Source organism: Ovis canadensis, chromosome 21 (assembly GCF_042477335.2).
Source record: "Ovis canadensis isolate MfBH-ARS-UI-01 breed Bighorn chromosome 21, ARS-UI_OviCan_v2, whole genome shotgun sequence".
In the NCBI taxonomy this organism is placed as follows: Eukaryota; Metazoa; Chordata; class Mammalia; order Artiodactyla; family Bovidae; genus Ovis; species Ovis canadensis.
The window spans coordinates 49,092,561-49,111,511 of NC_091265.1; the positions used below are offsets into that span (position 1 = coordinate 49,092,561).

The 18,951-nt window shown below is 47.6% G+C and overlaps 1 non-coding gene across 1 annotated transcript; it reads right to left on the bottom strand.

Moving 5' to 3' along the window:
• Positions 1 to 15,427: 15,427 nt before the first annotated feature.
• TRNAC-GCA (transfer RNA cysteine (anticodon GCA)) lies at positions 15,428 to 15,499 on the bottom strand. Its single transcript has one exon. It is a non-coding gene; the product is annotated as a tRNA-Cys (tRNA).
• Positions 15,500 to 18,951: the final 3,452 nt, after the last annotated feature.

An 18,951-nucleotide genomic window follows, 5' to 3' on the forward strand; every position in this document is an offset into this window, starting at 1 on the left:
CTGGTGAGAGGAAAGGAAAGGAGGAGCTGATTGCATTAGTAATAACAGGACAGCCCCTTGGTGGAAGGGTTTTGGAAATAAGCCAAGCATACTTGGTCAGGCTTCCCTGGAGAGTCATTTGCGCAAATGTGCAGCCAGTCAAGGTTGTTTAAGGGCTGGACCAGAGCACTTGTCATTCCTGTCGGGAAAGGCTTGGTGTGTGCAGTGCCCGAGTCTGACCTCCCCTTGCGCCCGGTCAGGAAGAATCCTGCAGCCTTAGCCCCTCTCCTCCCCCACAGTGTCTCTGTCACTCTGTCCATTCCTCTCTCTTTCTTGGGAACCCTCTGCCTCTTCCTACTTCCCGACCCTCCTACCGGGGGGCTCTCCTACCTCCTTGACAGCCGGCAGCTGTCAAGCTGTTACCACTGGCTCTGTGCAAACAGCCCAACATGCTTCATTTTAGTAATCGTCTGGACAGGCAAGTGAGACAACCCTCTGGGCACAGAGATGACATTTGTACCCGAATCAGCCTGACTCCAGAACTGTTAGCCATCACACTCAATGTCAGTAAATATTTACTTAGCAGCAGTTACTTCACAGGTACCATGCTGGGTTCTTGGAATCCTGGATTGAATAAGGCAGTACCATCAAAGAATGCATAGTCTACACAGAAACAGACACAGACAGACATTCTGACATAAGGCAGCAAGCACAGATGGGCCTTGAAATCAGAAAAGACTTCCCGAGGGAGATGATTTTTGATGTAAATTTTTTTTTTTAAAATTGAAGTATAGTTGATTTGTGATGTTGTATTAGTTTCAGGTGTACAACACAATGATTCAGTTATATATGGTCTTTCCCAGATTATTTTTCCGTATAGGTTGTTACAGATTATTGAGTATAGTTCTCTGTGTTACACAGTAGGCCCTTGTTTATCTGTTTTATACATAGTAGTGTGTGTATGTTAATCCCTCTCCCCTCTCCCCTTGGACAAGTTTGTTTTGTCTGTGTATCTGTTTCAGTTTTGTATATATGTTCATTTGTATTAGAATTCACAGCATTTGTCTTTCTCCAGTCCTGAAAGGTGAACAGGAATTGCCTGGATACATGGTCCTAGGGGATGAAGCAGGGGTTTAGTGGGTGCTGGGGTTGGTGGGAGGTGTGACAACACCATGCTGGGGGCGGGTGGAAAGGCCTGAGGTCCACATGGCCGATGTGAGCAGGGAGACCATGGAAGACACACGATACCATGAGAAGGACTTTGGAATTTAGCTTGGAGATCACCAACCATTAATGGGATTTTCAAATCTGGAGAGTGATATACTCAGAGTGGAGGGATGAGAGACAAGGACTTGTGACGACGTGGCCTTTGCAGCTGCCCGGACTAGAGAAGACGAAGGCATGGCCAGGGTCTGCTCTGGCTGGCTGGTTTCCCCACCCTGCCTGTGGTCCAGGAAGCCAAGCCTTCCATGGGGGGCAGCTTGTGGTCCAGGAAGCTGAGCCTCCCATGGAGGCCGGGGCAGGAGTCTCGAGTGGGCAGTTCACTCTCCTCTCACCTGAGGCTTGGGTGCCCAAGGGGCAAAGCTGCGTTTGTCTCCCCTGGGACGATGTTGACAGATTTTGAGTTTGCAGGTTCACAGTGTGGTTGCAGCGAGGTTAGTCTGTGAGATCCCTGAGCTGCTGGGGGAACTGGCAGTCGCTGTGGGTCAGTGCCTAGGGTGATAGCACCACCAGCCTCAGGAAGCACAGCTGCTCTGAAGTATCCACGCTCTCTGACTGGAGACTAACTTTTCCCAGGACAGGTTGGCATTGCAAGCCCCAACCCAGCTAAATGTTTCATTCTGGATCCCTTAATTGAGTTGGGAAGGGAGTTCCTGAAGGGTGCTTCAGGGAGCATGGTGCCCTTGGCCGTGGGGAGGGAGGCAGGCCACTCCCAGTGGCTTTGGAGGGTTTGCCTGAAGGGAGTGTTTTCAAATCAGCTCTGTGTGATCGTATCCTTTTGGGTAAGAAAACATAGAAACACATGAATTGGTTTCTTATCAAAAGATTTTGATTGTAATTGTAGCTCTAGAAATCAGGGAGACTCTGGAAAGGTGTGTGTTTACCCTGAGCCAGTTCTTCATCTGACATTGAGAACCAGGGACTAACCGGTTGATCCCCGAAGGACCCCACCAGAGAGCCTTAGGAATGGGGAGGGTCCAGAGTGAGAGCTATGTGAAAGATGTAGGCGGGGTGGTAGGCATTCTCTTCAAAGGAACACGTTCCTCAGCTTTGGACCCAGAACTGAGAATTAGGGGCTTAGCTATAAGTATGAGAACTGCTCTGGAACTTAGCTGTTGTTGTGAGAACTGCCCTTTAAAAGGAGGCTTTTATGTTTTGCAAATCATTTATGAGCATGGAACCCAATTTTAAATGGGTCACAGGATATGTAGGATGCAGAGCACATCTTTCTCCCTCTCTCATCGCCCAGCATCTTGTTCCCCTCCATGGAGGCAGGAGCTGCTACGCATTTCCTGTGTTCCCTTCAGAGGCAGTTCAGGCATTTACTGTGTGTGTGTGTATGTATGTGTGTCTGTGTGTAGCTTTTCAGACACAACATGGGATGCTCTATGTATTATTTCAAACCTTGCATGTCAGTGGTGCCATTTTGAAATACCATCCGCTGTGGAGACAGTCCTTTGATCCAGTTTGTTTTCAGACTATTTGCAAAGTTCCCTTGCACTATGGAATACTTATGAGCTCTGAGCTTGAAATGGTGTTAGCAAATTCTGACCCTTCAGCTTCAATTTTTCCAGACGGATGTCTTCCCTCCTAGCAACCAAAATTGATTGTTTGGTTTCATAGCTGAGGATTTTTCACTTGTTGATGAACTGAAGAAGACCACACAGGAGAAAGCAAGAAGGGGAGCCTGTGCTAATCATTACCAATTAACAAGATGGGCAAACAGCTCAAGGTGCGAGAGGGAAAAGGGTGTGGCCTGGGAAATACTAAATCAGCTCACCCCACAGAGAGCCAATGACAAGGGCACTTTATGCATTCTTTGAGATTCAGAAGGAAAATCCAGTTGTTTATTAATCTCATTCAATATACTGGGTGAAGTGGCTGCAGGACTTGTGGGCAGCTGTCCTGGCTGCAGGCTGCGTCCCCCTGCTTGAGAATCACCAGTCTCCGGAGCGGGCAGCTTGATGGTGCCATGACTACCAGGCTCTGAGCCTGGAGCGCCAGGGTAGGGGAGGGTATGATGGAAAGAAGGCCAGTTTGGCCTCATGCACACGTGCCATGCAGGTGGGAATAATGTCTTTTGACATGTGTATTTCCTCTAGGATCCCTCTTCTCAGCAAACACTCCGATTTCAGAGAAGTAATTACGAGGATTACAGAGGCTATAGAATATTAATTAATGTTCCTTGTAAGTGGAAATGTTGCTTCTCATGCTGTTTCTCTCTCTTGGTAGCTGACACATTTCTAGAACACAGTTGTTTGTTGTTTAGTCGCTAAGTCATGTCCGACTGTTTTGTGACCCCCTGGACTGTAGCCCACCAGGCTCCTCTGTTCAGGGGATTTTCCAGGCAAGCATATTGGAGCAGGTTGCCATTTCCTTCTTCACTAGAACTCAATAGTTGTTTCCTATTCATAGTGAATATATTTTCTTGATCCACCCCGGTAACTTTCTGCTTCCTAAGATTGGATGGCCTCCAAAATTTCTAGTGTTTTATGCAAACTTTTAGGTTTTCAAATATCAGCTTCTCGTAAGTCAAGTCGCAAATTCCCATTCATTGCTGAGGTGTTTGCAATCACTAGTATTAATTCTGATTAGCTGTCTGGGCTGCTGGCCACAGCTGTTCTGGGACGCCATAGGGACTGGCCTACCGTGTACTGGCGGGAACTGCGGCTATATGGGGAGAGTGGCTGCCCCTGGTTTGCTCTGAGGACCCTGGACAGTTACAAGGCTAAACATATAAAATGAAGGGTCTTCACAAGTCACTGAGTCATTTTTCCAGATTAGATTTCCAAATGTCAAAAGGAACAGTAGCTCATTAAAACTGCAGCTGTAAAACCCACCAACGCCACATGTAGGAAAGTGATTACAGAGCAAGCTTGATTAATTAGGTGTGAAAATTCAGGACCAGCGTGGTAATAAATGATGGGGCTCACCCAGCAGCCTGCTCCTCGTCCACTGTGTTTTGCTGAATGGCCAATTTTCCACGCGTCTGCTGTACGGAGATCACGTTTCAGAGCTGGTAAGGTTTACATCTAAATCACAGCACTGACCAAAGACCGCGCAGAGTTTCAGACACTTCCAACTCTGGCTTCCTTTATCTTCTTTCTCTATGGCCTGTCATTTATTACTAAACCTTCCTGAGTCTCATTTTCTGCATTTATAGAAGGTGAATTTCTGTTCCTACTTATACACCAAGCCTTTGAATAGAAGCAATTTCATTAAAAAACAAACAAAAATAAACTCTGCATAATCCTGTATATGGCTTTGAATCTTTGAGTCTGAGAGATCCTGTGATATGTAAATATGATGTTCATTGTTTACTATCATTTAGAAATCTGAGGATCTGGCTTATCAGATTGATGTTTTGAATTGAAGTAGAATAGCATTTGTGAAGGTGTCTACTGTAGGGCTGCATATGTAGAAGGTATTCAGTAGCCATTGGCCGTGTCATGTCATCTGAATGGAGAAGATGGAATTCCAGTTTCAGAGAATGACAGTGGGAAGGAAGCAATGGACTTACTGGGACAGGCCCGCTCTGGTGAGCCCGACATCGTCCTTCTTCAGGGATGCTCAGGGTAGTGTTGTGCAGTGCTTTAGAGTCATAAATATTAATCATCACTGTGAAATCGTCCTGAAAACCTTTCCTTTTTTCCAGGCCCCAAACTTTCAGTGACTTCCAATTGACTACAAAATAAAGGCTGCTTTCCTTGGCTTTTAATGATTCTGCAGCCAGTTCCAGCATGGGGGTGATTGTTTCTCCACAGTACCCACTGGGTGTGCTGTGATTCACCTCTGTTCTGATACCATCTCCCCAGAGACATGTCAAATACCAAGGGTAAGCACCCAGCCTCCCAAGATGACCCCCACATCAGATGCCAGTCTCAGGTCCAGGTGCCACCTGTTTCCTGACCGAGTGGCTAAAATCAGAGGTCCTCAACAACCCCTTCTTGGGTACTGTGAACCTGCTGGAGCAGCTCAGCGAACTCGGGGAACCAGCTTACTCATTGGGTCAGGGGTTTACTGGAGAGGATTTGAAGGGTTGGAGTCAGCAGCCAGATGAAGAGATACGTCTGGCCCTGGGGAATCCGGCCCATCTCAGGGCACAGGGAAGCCTTCTGTTCCCCCAGCCTTGGAGCTCTCCAAACCTGTCCTTTTGGGGCTTATGGAAGCCCAAGACATGGACATGAGTGATTTGACCTCTATTCACTCTCCCCTCTCCAGGAATCAGGGTGGAGAGGTCGGGGTGGAGTGGGGTAGAGGGTGGAGGGTGAGGAAGGGGGTGGAAGTTCCAGCTCTCTGTTTGGGTTTGGTTCCCCCGGCAACCAGCCCCCTCCTCTGATGCTTTCCAAAAGCCTCCACATTAACAAAAGAAAACACTAATTCCAAGGGTTTTAGGAGCTCTATGGAAGAAATGGGATGAAGACCAAATGCTCATTTCTCATAAATCACGACCTTGTAGCAGCCTACTGTTCCAGGGTGCCCTTATTTTCAGGGCGTTAACCCAGCGTCCTTCTCACTCTTTTTTCTCATGCCTCTGAACCAGCCAGATTCCGCTTCTCCTTGCATACGCCCTAGCATCCCCCACTTCCGGGCCTTTGTCACTAGAGGAATGGCTTTGCCAAGCTGTCACTCTGTCTCAGGCATGGTGCTAGGTGCTGGGGATGTGACTTGAATGTATGCAGTCTTTGACCTCTGTTAGCTCTTTGTCTGATAGGGACAGATGCATAGAGAGACAGTTAAAAATCTCGTGGGATGAATACAGTGATAAATGCTCTGTGTCATCAAACTCAGGGCTCATGGCTTCCTCAGTCTCCGGTGCCCTTCACCACTGTGTCACATGTCTATGCACTGAAGCCGACTGTGGCTAGAATCATGTGTTTACCTGGAACAGCTCTGTCTCCGTCTTACCTGGGGAAAGGTGACACCCCTCCCCAAGTATAGCCTCCCTCTGCTGTAATCTTCATTCCTCTTGAGTCTCACTGAAACTGCCTGTCTTTTATTTCCACTGTTTTCTTCTGACAGCCTGTTTGCCTCTTCCCTTTCACTCCCTCCATTGAGCTTGGACCCCCATGGACCATCGCTTACATTCCAGTACCGCTCTGGATGGTAGTGCACACCCTTTGTCACTCTACCGCGGGAATCCTGGGTCCTCCTGCTGTCTGCCTTCTCTGCGTCTATACTGGCCCCTTTGGCTACTGCCGAGGCATCTTGCCAAGTGAATATAAAGTTGTGCTCTTTCCATTCCTTTGGGCTATTGGTGCTGCCCAGAAATCCTTCACGTGTTCCTCACTGGCTGTCAAGTGGCGGTTTCAGAACTTCTCTCTTCTGTGATGGAAAGATCATGAAGGGGCCTTGTATTTCACATTAAGGAAATTGGATCTTATTCCCGGGAAATGTGTGCTGGCAGACATTCCAAGACGTGTGTGTGTGTGTGTGTGTGTGTGTGTGAGAGAGAGATGAAGCTAAGTTCTTTCTGGCAGATGTTCAGAGGTGAGCTTGAGGACACAGGACAACTTTGGGGCCAAGGCTGAGAAGGCACTGAGCCAGGACTTGGCAGGAGGACAGGAAGGAGGGGACAGATATGAGAGTTATATAGTGAGTAAAATTGGTGGACTCCAACTGAGGCAGAAAATATAAGAGGGGGTGACGTCTTAGGGAAAAAACTAATGATTTTCATTTCCAACATGTTGACTTTTAGTTGCCGGTGGGATCTGAAGTGGAGCTTTGATATATGAGTCTGAGGCTCGGGGGATGAGGCCAAGCCTGGAAATATAGATTTAGGAGCCACTGGCATATAGATGGTAATTACAATCACTAGAATGGCTGCGGCTACCCAGGGAGCATGTGGAGTGAGAAAAGCAGTGGGTGGAGGACAGAACCCTAGGGAATGGCAGCCTTCACAGAGCAGATGGAGGAAGACAGGCCCACGAAGGGGCCAGAGGAGGAACTGTCCAAGGGATTGGGGGAGCCAGATGATGTGGGACCATGGAAGCCTCGGGAAGGAAGAAGCGATTAATTGCATCACACATAACAGAGAGATCCAGTGAGATTTGGATTGCAAAATGCCCATCATGCTCGACATTTAAGAGCTCCTAGTGGCATTTTCTGAGAACATGTTCAGTTGAAGGTGGGAGCAGGAGCCAGACTACTGAGAGCTGGAGAGAGGAAGGAGAGGATTTGAGCATCAGTTCTCTGAAAAACAACTGAGAAGGGAAGGGGTAGACCAGATGGCTACTTCCTGGGTGGTTCCTGGGGGGATCTGGTGGTGATCGTCCAGGTCATACTGTCTCCCTTTGATGGAAGGCTTTACCTCCATACCTGCTCCACATTCTTATCTATATGCCCAGGAATAACTAAATGATAGTTCTTCCACTGGAAATCTCTGAAGATCTCCTCATAGGGAAGTATTAGCTCCCCTGTCTGGGCTCTGGCAACATTAAATCTAAATCTATGGTGCACTTACAACATTTATTTCTGTTTTTCTTTAAATCCCATATTGTAGCTATTTATCTGCATATTCATTCCTTTATTAGATTGTACATACATCATATGGTGTTCAGTCACTAAGTCATGTCTGACTCTTTGCGACCCCATGGACTGCAGCTTCCCTGTCCTTCACTATCTCCCCAAGCTTGGTCAAACTCATGTCCATTGAGTCAGTGATACCATCCAGCCATCTCATCCTCTGTTGCCTCCTTCTCCTGCCCTCAATCTTTCCCAGCATCAGGATCCGTTCCAATGAGTCAGTTCTTTGCATCAGCTGGCCTAAGTATTAGAGTTTCAGCTTCGGTCTTTCCAGTCATTATTCAGGGTTGATTTCCTTTAGAATTGACTGGATTGATCTTGCTGTCCAAGGGACTCTCAGGAGTCTTATTCAGCAACACAGTTTGAAAGCATCAGCTCTTTGGCGCTCAGTCTTCTTTATGGAACACTCACATCCATATATAACTACTGGAAATGTGTACATTTGTCTAATATTTATTTTTTTATATTCTATATACCCATATTCCAGAATGAAATGGAAAGCTGCAAGGTCAGTGGGAACTCAACAAATAATTATTGAAGGAATATATATATGTATATATCTAAATATATATATCTGAACATCCATCACAATTACATAGAAATATTTTGGAACTTTGATTTGTGTGGAGTTTTGTTAATAGAATCGATACACAGAAGGTAGTATTTCTGCTCTAATTGTCATCAGATCCTTCAGACCGGGCTTCTGTTACACATAGTCCTTGGACATGCTGAAGCTCAATTTCTCACAAAGATGGCAGTTTCCACCACCCCATGGCATGGCACCTTTAAATCATTGGAAAGAAAGGTCTCTCATGTCTGATTTTAGCAGACAATACAAAACCCACTATTACAGGATTGGTTCAAATGAGTCCTGGGGTTTCTAGAAGTGTAAGTAAATTCTCCTCTTGTGCCACGTCCTGGTGGTTTTAATATTTGTATTTATATGAAGAATTTCTTAAGTTTGGATATTCTCATAGTTTTAGAAATGAAAGTGTGTGCATTAATTTTTTCCTGGGAAGTAACTGCAGTGAGAAGACATGGAGAGAGAGAGGAGGGTATTGATTCCTGTGTCTTCCCCAAAATCCGAGCATCAGGGTGACACTCAAATTGTGTTCTTCTGAAAATACAGAGTTTTAGGGAGCCTGGGCGGGTAGGGACTTAACTGCATTTATCTCCTTCTCAAAGGTGGTCTTGCCTTGGACTTGGCTTAATGGAGAAGGAGGGAACAGTGAGCTGAACTGTTTGCTGGGTCAATGGGGAAAGCTTCGCAGGGTGGGCTGCTCACTGAGGACTCCTTACAGACAATCAGTCACCCGTCGGGCCTCGCCTGTTCTGGGCAGAGTCCCGTCACCTCTGGCTGTTTCCGGGGGCGAAGCAGCAGGCTGGCTCCCAGGCCTGAGTCTGTGCCCTTGTCACCATCATTTTCACTTTGCCCTCGGCCCTGCCGATGATGATGCAGCCTGGTTGTAAGTCTCTATCCAAGTGTGCACAAGGAGGATCCTGAGTTCTTGTTTGAACGACCGGAGGAGGCTCCTTGGGGCTGTTGCAGGTGGGTCTTCAGAGGCAGCTGTGAGAAGGCGGGGAGGGCTGGCCACTCACTCATTCCTGTGGAAGCAGCCCAGCTGGTCATGCGCCAGCAGGAACATCTTCCTGTATGATAAAGTGAACACTGGATGTGCTTAATGAGACCATTGGAGTGTCTCTTCCAATTACCTTTTTGGGGAGAAAGAATGGAACATACCGGCGTGAACGGAAAGCAGCGAGTGTTCATTTAAAAGGTCAAGTGTATTTGGTCTCTGCTTGCTATGCCTGTGTCTCCGATCTGACTCCTGGTGCCTTAATCAGACACTGACTTCAGAGTCCTGTGTGCATACCCGGGGTTTGACGGGACCGTGCAGGAGGCGTTCATTTGGGTTAACGTGTCTTTTATTGAGTTTTCAAAGAAGTTTATGCAGAACAGTAGACAATGAAGTTTCTGCTGGGAGGCCGTTCGGGGATGTGAGGAAAAGCCTGTCCTGGATGAAAGGCCTTTTAAGATTGTGAATTCAAACACGTGAGGCTAAGCCTCGCTGGGGAGTGATTCTCCTAAATTGGCTGTGACAGAATCTCATACGGATGCAAAGAGAATGTCAGAAGCCTGTGGCCACCCTTCATCCTGGGTGACCACGACCGTCGAAGATTGCAAATATTTGTGCAGAAGTTACAAGATGCCAATAGCGCCATGGGACTCACCGTGGAAGCGTAATTCGAATGTAGACGGGGGTGGTGGAGCAGAGCTGCTTGATTAAGTTAATATGTATTGATATTTCTCCTGCTGTTTTGACTTCCTAGGCTGTTTAAATTCAGTCTTGTCACAACAAAATACAAAAGAGGCTGCTATGACATTGATTTTTTAAAACTCCTGCCTCTGAAGGATACTGTGTTTTTTTGTTTTGTATATTGTCTCTGTGTCTGTGTATGTGTATGTGTTTGTATTCCAGAGTTGACAGTCAAGACAGCAGAAATGTTGAAATTGTGGCACAAATAATTATGTTAAATTGTTGAGCATAAATTATCAAGGGAAATACAGTTTGATTGTAAGCATAAATCAATTTTATGCGTCACAAAATCGCCACCATTAGAGTTTGCTGAGACTTATTTCTGGCAGTGGTGAACACAATGATGGTCTGAAAATAGACACGCTGGTGTCTGAGGACCCCGTGAAAACCTGGAGTTACTGATTCATGGGGGAGAAGGTGGGCGAGGAGGGGTGTGTGGGTGTGAAGAACCTGAGGCAGGTGAGTGTCCACGCCCCTGAGCCAAGCCTCAGCACACCGGGCCTCTTCCTCTGTTGTCGCCTCCAACACCTCTGCTTCCAAGTCAGAGGCAAATGCAGCTACAAGTGCCCAGTTTGCCCACGTGCGTGCCGTTAACCACACTCATCCTGAGTTAAAAAGAGTTGTTTTATTAGACGGACCAGAGACGATCACCCAGCCATCACTCTCTTATCTGAGCAGAAACAACTACTTGCATCTATATCCAGAACATCTATCGAGCAGAACGTTCCTCTCTGTGTATTTTATATCTGGAGTTTTGGGGCGGTGTCAAGGAGGAGGGGTGTTCACGTTTGAACATAGCTGAGTCTAATTTGGGAATTTTCAATACTCAGAACAAAATGATAGTGCTTCTCTTGCATGTGTGCTCAGCTGCTTCAGTTGTGTTAGCCTTTCTGCAACCCCACGGACTGCAGCCCACCAGGCTCTTCTGTCCGTGGGATTCTCCAGGCAAGAGTACTGGAGTGGGTTGCCATGCCCTTCTCCAGGGGATCTTCCCAACCCAGGGATCCAACCCGCATCTCTTCCATCTCCTGCATTGGCAGGCGGGTTCTTTACCAGCAGCACCATCTGGGAGGCCCCATGCTTCTCTTAGGAAGCCCTAATCAGAGACGCTAGAAGCTGTTTTTCTGGCCCAGCTTGTGACCCTGCCTGCCCTTCCTGTTGGGGACAGACTGTATCACTGCTGGGATGGATGGGAAACCATAGCCTGTAGACACCCATTGCCGGGGTCTAGCCCCCGCAGGATCCAGGGGAACCTGAAGGAAAAACGGCGTCGGAGGATGATTTAGAGAGAGATAAGGAAAGAATATTGAAGAAAAGAAAATAGAGGAGAGAAAGAGGCTGATATTCCTTGGTTTACATAGAAAGCCAATAAAACTTCGAGACAAGAAGTTTGCCCTCTTCATGGAGGCCACAGGTGCCTTCCCGGTCTCCCGAGGGAGTGAAGACGCAGAACATCTTCCCGTTCAGGTCTTAGAAACCCGGGCAGATAAGTGAACGCAGGGAGCCTCTTGCTCCAAGGGATCAGCCTGAAAAAGAGGGAGGGAGGGAGAGAGAGAAAATGATTGACACGAGGTGACCAAGCTTCTTTAAGCGAGGCCCAATAGCTTTATTTTTAAAAGGTACTTTTATACCTTGTCTTATATGTAGAGGGAAATAAAAGATGCAAAGTCATACAGAGTCAGCCCAAACATTACATCTGTTTTGTCTTTATCGAAACCAGGATTTTTCTGCTAACCTTTCCCATAAACAATATTGTGTACATTATATATCTTCTGGCCTTGGAGGCCTGTGAACATTTTATGACCCTCTTTTGATAAAGCCTTCTCAACCAGAAAACTTATTTTCCCTTGAAATGTTTTTTCTTATATTTCTAATCTATGTCAGCCTCAAAAAGTGTTAAACACAGTTACATTCTCACGAAGCAAAGGTGCAGTGAGTTACAACAAAGAACCAATTAGTTCAAAAGTCTGATGTGGTTAATTTCAAGGCTATACTTGTTTTTCTTACTTTCCAACTATGTTAACTAATGCACTCCCAGGTGCACAGTGGATAAGAGATATGGGAACTCAGCAACAAGCATTGGCCCAATAATGAAATCCTACATTAGCACTACTCTAATAACTTTTAACTCTTTGAAAAGCTCTATGTTTTAGGCTTTCCGTGCCTCTCACAGTTGGGAGGATGTAAATAATCATATGCGTAGCTGCAAGAGTCTGGATATACCTGCCAAGCAAGCTAAAATGCTAACAGAGGGGGTTTGATTTGAAATATTTCCCTCATGTCCAGGAGACTTATTAGCTATAGCCCTAAGTTGATTTTCTTCAGAGAAAGGTGGTCAGGAATAGCCCCCTGTTAATGTCAGAGGAGTCGGTGAAAGTCATGAAATAGTAAAACAGACAGATTCTGGTAGTAGATGCTCCAGAAAGCCTAGGGAGCCCCTTGAGTTCTGAAGCCTTGCTTAACAGTTCTGTTCCACATGACTTTGTCATGGGTGGGATCTCCCGTGGTGGCTCCCGGCAACCCGCCCCTCCTCTCTTTGCTCTCTTGCTCTGCAGAGGTGCTTGACTGTCCTGCAGATACGAAGATTCTGAGATGAAAACTAATGGGGAAAAACAGCTCCTCAGGTGCTTACCAACAGCAAGGTTTTGAAAACTGTTTCCAAATTTTCAGAAAAGCTTTAACTTCATCAAGGGATAAATCAGTTTGCAGGTGCTATTGACAGCGGTAAGCTGGAGGACAGAATCTTGACTGGAAAAAAACAAACCAGAGAGACAGACAATTAATCCTTTTGTATGTATCATTTAATCTGTTTTCACAGAATTTTTAGGATCTTTATTATACTTTCTAAGAACTTAATTATTAGGGGTCCCTCTTTTAAAATCAAACTTTATTAAAAAACCTTACACTTACCAAAAAGGACAGCTGGAAACAGAAATGGAATAAATCACTCCCCAGTCTTAGACACATGAAAACTTTCTGGGAACTAGAATATTCTGTGTGCATTCAGAAACGCTGCATGCTTTACCTGTCTTCATGTGCCTAGTGCTGAGTATCAAATAATCATTTATGTGCACTAAAATAAGAGGTTAATTATGCTCAAAAGGTTAATGGACTTTCATATCAGCAGAGTTTTTCTCAAAATTATTGCCTAGGCAAGTGCTTTGTGTTTTTTATTTTAGGGTGTTCATTCATTCTTGAGTCCATTCTTTCCCTCATTAAACAGTGGGTGCTGGCTCCATGCCAGGGACCCGGCTGTGTCCCCTGGAGTCTTTGGCGTCTCCCTCCTTCACCTTCTTGTCTATACGGAGGTCCATGCCTCAATTCACCCCTGTGGTGCCAGCATGAGCCGCGGGAAGCAGGAAGACCATGTGGGACTGGTGGAAGGACACTGTGGAGGGTCACCTGGCCCCTCCTCCAGGGTCATCTGAGATACTTTCTTTCTCTTGACATTCTGGAAAAGCCCTTCCTCACACTCCCGTATGTATCTCTGTCTCTCCTTCCAGACTCAGTATTTCCTAGCTTGGGTACAAGGGTAGTGTTTCTTGCTCCTGTGAGAACACTCAGCTCCCATCAAGGAGCAAGGATGCTGAGTGGCGGTGTTTGCTCAGTGCTGGGTGCTGTGCTCAGAGTTTTATGTGCGTGTGGTCATCTCGGCCTCCCCACAGTCCCCTGAGGAGGGAAGAATGCTCGCCTCCCATCTTAGATACCAAAGAAGTCGAAAACTGCTTCCAGATTTTCAGAAAGTCATTACCTTCATCCATCGCAGGGTAAGTCAAGGTACCTGTGCTCTTGACAAGTGTGATCCCAGCAGTTATTGTAAACCATTTTACAGATGAAAAGGCTGAAACCCGGAGAGTTGAGGACATGTGTTCAAGGCTGCACAGCTGGCCGGAGAGAAGGCCTGAACCCCCTCGTGGGACACAGCTCCCAAAGCTCCGCCATTGAAGTCTCCATTCCCTTAGGTTTGACCTGGAAGATAGGGGTCTCTGGCCCAAGCAGGGGTCAGGGGCCTGTAGACAGACAAGGCCAGAGCACCTGGGCCTCCCTGCTTGTGGTCTGTAACAGTGTCACTGAAGGGCCCCACCGCTCTGGCCGATGGATGGACCAAACCAGGGTCCTGATCCAGGTGTGCTGTACTTTGGTGGCAAGGAGAGGAAGGAGCTGGGCTGAAAAGAGGAATGTGGGGTAGATAGAGGACGATGGACCACTGAGATAGAGGAGCTGAAGCTGGGGCGCAAGTGGGCGGCTGTTCATGAAGGTCACAGGGGGAGGTTAGTGCTCATCGGAACAGGGACAAGCCCCCGGCCCTTTCACTTCTACTTGTCCATCTTCATGGAAGGCCTTCGATCCCTAGCTTCCTCTCACACTTACCCATTCAGGGAATTTTATGAAGGACAAAAACACTTCGTTTCATAATCTTCTAAAGATGGTTGATTCTGATTTAAACTCTTCCATGTGCCTCACAGAATTGGCAATAGCTTATTTTATTTGGGGGGGGTGGTTAGAGATAGCAGCTGACAGAGAGTTCTTTCTTATTTTCTTTTTTTAATCCTCTCCCCCCTTTTTCTTAAGCAAAGGGTTTCTTGTATGCAGAAGAGCTCTCACAAACTAACATTTTGATGAAATTAGAGGCATACATATTAATGCCACTTGTTTTTCCAAATTCCCCAGAGAACGGTCTAGAAGCACCATGCTGTAGGTTCCGTCAGACTCGTGAGTCAGATGGGGTCTCCCGGGAGCTGAACTTAGGGTCTGAATAGCCCCTTGCCCAGTGGGGAGCCCTGCAGAGCCTGGATGAGCGGCCCCATCAGGAATCTTGCCCATGCCTTTGGCTCGGGGATGCTGATTGAAGATTGTGGCATATGTCTCCTATATATAGGCATGCACAGATCCATACGCGGCCACGTTGCTGCAGATAGACACACCGACACCCCCACACGTGGGTCTGTGCAGAAAATTTTCTCCACTTTCTCCTTCAGCCCAGAGATTCCTGACAGTCTGTTCCCATCTGAGCCAGATCCCTTCTCATGGTTCAGTGGCCCCAGCACAGACATTCATTTCAATCAATAGAGCAGTCAGAAGAGAGAATAGCCCTGTTTGTTTTTTTCTCTTTTTATATTTAATTGAAAAATTTCAAGTGATTACCAACTTGTGTCCAGATCTAACTCTCCACTGCTGTGTGGCCTTGAACTTGTCACTTCCATTCTCTGAGCTCCAATTTTCTTACCTGTGAAGTGGGAATGGGAATCAGATGCTTCAGCAGGGGAGGCAGTGTCCGACTCTCTGCGACCCCATGGACTGTAGTCCACCAGGCGCTCCTCTGTCTGTGGGATTCTCCAGGCAAGAATACTGGAGTGGGTTGCCATTTCCCTCTCCAGGGGATCTTCCCAACCCAGGGATTGAACCTGGGTCTCCTGCATTGCAGGCAGACGCTTTATCCTCTGAGCCACCAGGGAAGCCTGTACTAGAGTGTATACACCACGGCTTTTCACATAGTTCTCTGTCTCTGGCAGGCTTGCTCTCTGCCTTCAGGACTCGGGTCAAATAACACCTTCTACTGTAAAGGCACCTCTCTTTGGGGGTATCATGCATCTCCCCATTCTGGTTCCCCTCCAGGGTTTTGGCCGCCACCCCGTCATGCATTGACCTCTGGGAGCAACAGCGTTCCCATGACCAGGCTGCAGACTCCCGTAAGGCCTGCCTCGTCTTTCCCTCCACCGTCATCTCCGAATGCCTGGCGTGGCTTGGCAGACAGTGTGGATGTGAAAGCATCAGAGCCTGGCTCACAGGGCAGTCTCTGCAGGCTTTTCTTCTTCTTGCTAGGACCTTAGATGGGGCGAAATTTTTCTATATAAAGTTACCCTATTGGTTGATGTTGGGTCAGAACTGAAAGCCCTGTTTGATCGCTGTGGGCAAGTGATTAAGACAGAAAACCATTCTGGGGGCAATCTTGCTTTGTTTTGAAATGCTTCCCTTTTCTTTTTTGATGCAGATCATTGTATGTGTATATCCTCCCCCGCCCCTGGCATTTCCTCATGCAGCTTGCCCACGTGTGTGTTCCCCATAGGACGATCATTTTATGGCAGTACACGCTGTCATCCCTTCACAGTGGGGAACCCATGCCTCAGAGGACCGACTTCTCAACTGTGTTCAACAGAAGTATCACTTGGGAGCCCATTGACATTCCCGCTGCTTCGACCAGTGGCATCAGGCCTTGGGGCTGAGCTCAGGCCAAGGTGTTTCAGCAATTCTGTGCGGCTCCAGGTTGTGGTCAGGTTGAGCGTGTTGCCCTGGCCCTGACGAATTTAGGTTCCACATTCATGGTGGTTCAAGATGGTGGGATCTGGGCTGGAACCCGAGCCTGTGAGTCCTGTGAGCCCTTCTTCCCCAGCTCCACGTGGTCTCTTCACTCTGACCCATGTGGGCGTCAAGTTCGCAGCTGCTGCGCCGGCTACCCTCATGTGACTGGGGTGGGTCCTTTGGTCTGTCTCCCTGTCTGTAGACTAAGATGCTTTCAGAGCTTCTGTATGAATCCATTTACATGTGACTCTGTAGGAGGGGGAAATTCTAAATCACAGATGACCATACAGATGATAAAGTTCAGGAAGAATAATTCCTGTTCTGAGCACAGAGCCCGTGGAGTAGATGACTAGGTGGGAAGCATGGGGGTTTGGGGTCCCGTGTGCAGCGTTCTCTAGGACAACATGGGGGACAGGGGGTTGAGTGGGGCTTCTCACCTTGGGGCGAGCTGGGGGACACCTGCTGGAGCAGCCCACACCTTAGTATGTTGCTCTGGGCCACTTTCTGCCTCAAAGTGCATGGTAATGTGCCTGCTCCCCAAAAGAGACCCGTGCAGACTGAGTATTCTGCAGGCAGAATCACACTCAGTGTCACAGGTTATCAGAGCAAGTGGCAGTTGTCTGATTATAAAGTGGGAAGACATTATGCAGACAGGGACCTATCTGTAATCAGCAGTGATGGGAAAGGAGGTGAACAGGGACTGAATGGCAATGGCAGGGAGCTCAGGGGGCTTTCTTGCTGCGCATCTTGTGTCTCCCAGGCCTGGAGGATGACGGTTGCCTTCTCCAAGCCCCCCAGCGTTGCACCCTTTCTGTGGCTTGGGAATGTGGAGACATGTACTCCAATTTTGGAAGGGTTGAAACAGCAACATTCTAACAATGCAAGCTTGGTTTCCAATTGGGAAAATTACAGGACAAGGATACGGTCCTGCAATCCAGCGTCTGTTGAGGATATTTCGGCCAAAGTGTGCCTGCCATTGTGGGGGACTTCTTCTGAGAAAGCCATTTGAGTCAGAGAACTCCACTTCCAAGGGAAGGAAGCCAGGTAGCCTGTGGCTGTGGGACCCTTGGAGCTAGAGGGTAGAGACCCCATTCTGCCCTCACCTGGCAGCCAATTGACTTGTCATGTCACCTTTCTATTAGGTGATTACAGCTCTCAGCTCCTGAACACATATATTGATAAGTAAGCAGATGTCATCTGACTCTTTTGAATGTTGATGCTTAAAAATGTGGCACAGAGAAATGACTGACAGCTTATGAAAGTCTCAGCTTTCCTACGCTCAAGCTGGTGCCCTGGTGTCTCTGTAGAAGATGGTTCCGAGAGATCGTGGGGTTGTGGCCACAGTCTGAACAATTGATATGTGGTCGGGGGGTGAGGGGGGCAGTGGGCAGAAAATGGCCCTAAATGCTCTGGCAACTGGGGGACCTCTTGCTTTTGTTCAGTGTGAACCTGACCCTATCACTGAGATTCTGCACAGACCACCCCCTCCAACTATGATCTAACTTCCTCCCTCTAACTATGATCTAACTTCCTTTCCTCTGGACCAAAGCAAAGATGGCCTTGTGTCATATGCGGATCGCAGGCGATGTTCATGCCGTCCCTGTGGTTTTCTGGGATCCAGGCCTGCCGCTGTCTGTCTGCAGCAGGGTGGGGGGCAGTGGCATTCTTGAACCTGCTGTGTCCCTTTAAATGGCTGTTAAATAAGCCTTTATGGAGAAGGAAATGGCAACCCACTCCAGTATTGTTGCCTGTGAAATCTCGCGGACAGAGGAACCTGGTGGTCTATACTCCACGGGGTCGGAAAGAGTCAGTCAGACATGACTGAACATGAATAAGCTTGGAAATGGCATTGCCTCTAAGGAAGCCAGCATGGGAGAATTCCAGCCTGTTTCCTTAGATGAGTATGAAACTCTGAAATAGTCTAGGAAGACCCCTGCAATCCCTGATAAATGAGATTTGATTTCTCTTTAAGCTGTGGTTAATAGCCAGAGTTACAGAGCATTGCTGTTTACCAGCTGATCGGTTTCTGAACTGGCAGCTTGCTCTGTGCACGGGGCGACACTGTTCACACCTGAATTCAGGTTCGAGGGGCAGCTCCCAGAGTGCAGCCACTTCTGTGTGGTGGGATCCTGGTCTCTGACACGTCTCCTTTGCTGTCTCTGCCTCTTACCTCTATGATTTGTCTGCTTCTTTCCCCAAAGTGGTTCCACCCAAATGTTGCTTCTAGTGTGCTGTGTTTTGGAGGAAATGAAGGCACCCTGTTCGATTTGGACTTTATAACTGCTTAAGAGAAACATGGGCCCAGCCCCCCTGAACCTTGGCTGCCTCCAGGAAGCAAGTCTCCCTTGCATGTTCTGTTCTGTGTGGTGACCCGGCTCATGGACCCACACAAAGGGGGTGAGGTGCAGGCTGCTGGGAGTTTCGGTCAGATAGGAAGAGGCAATCTGCTCTTTAAACCCCAGTAACTAGTGTTGGTGCTCTTTCTGAGCTCCGACAACATGGGGCCTGAATTTTTGTGTGTCTCGTCACGTGGTGTCTCAGCTGCTCTTGGGTGTGAATGTATGTGAATATGTCCTCCCCATCTCCCCCCCTACCCACCCCAGATGTG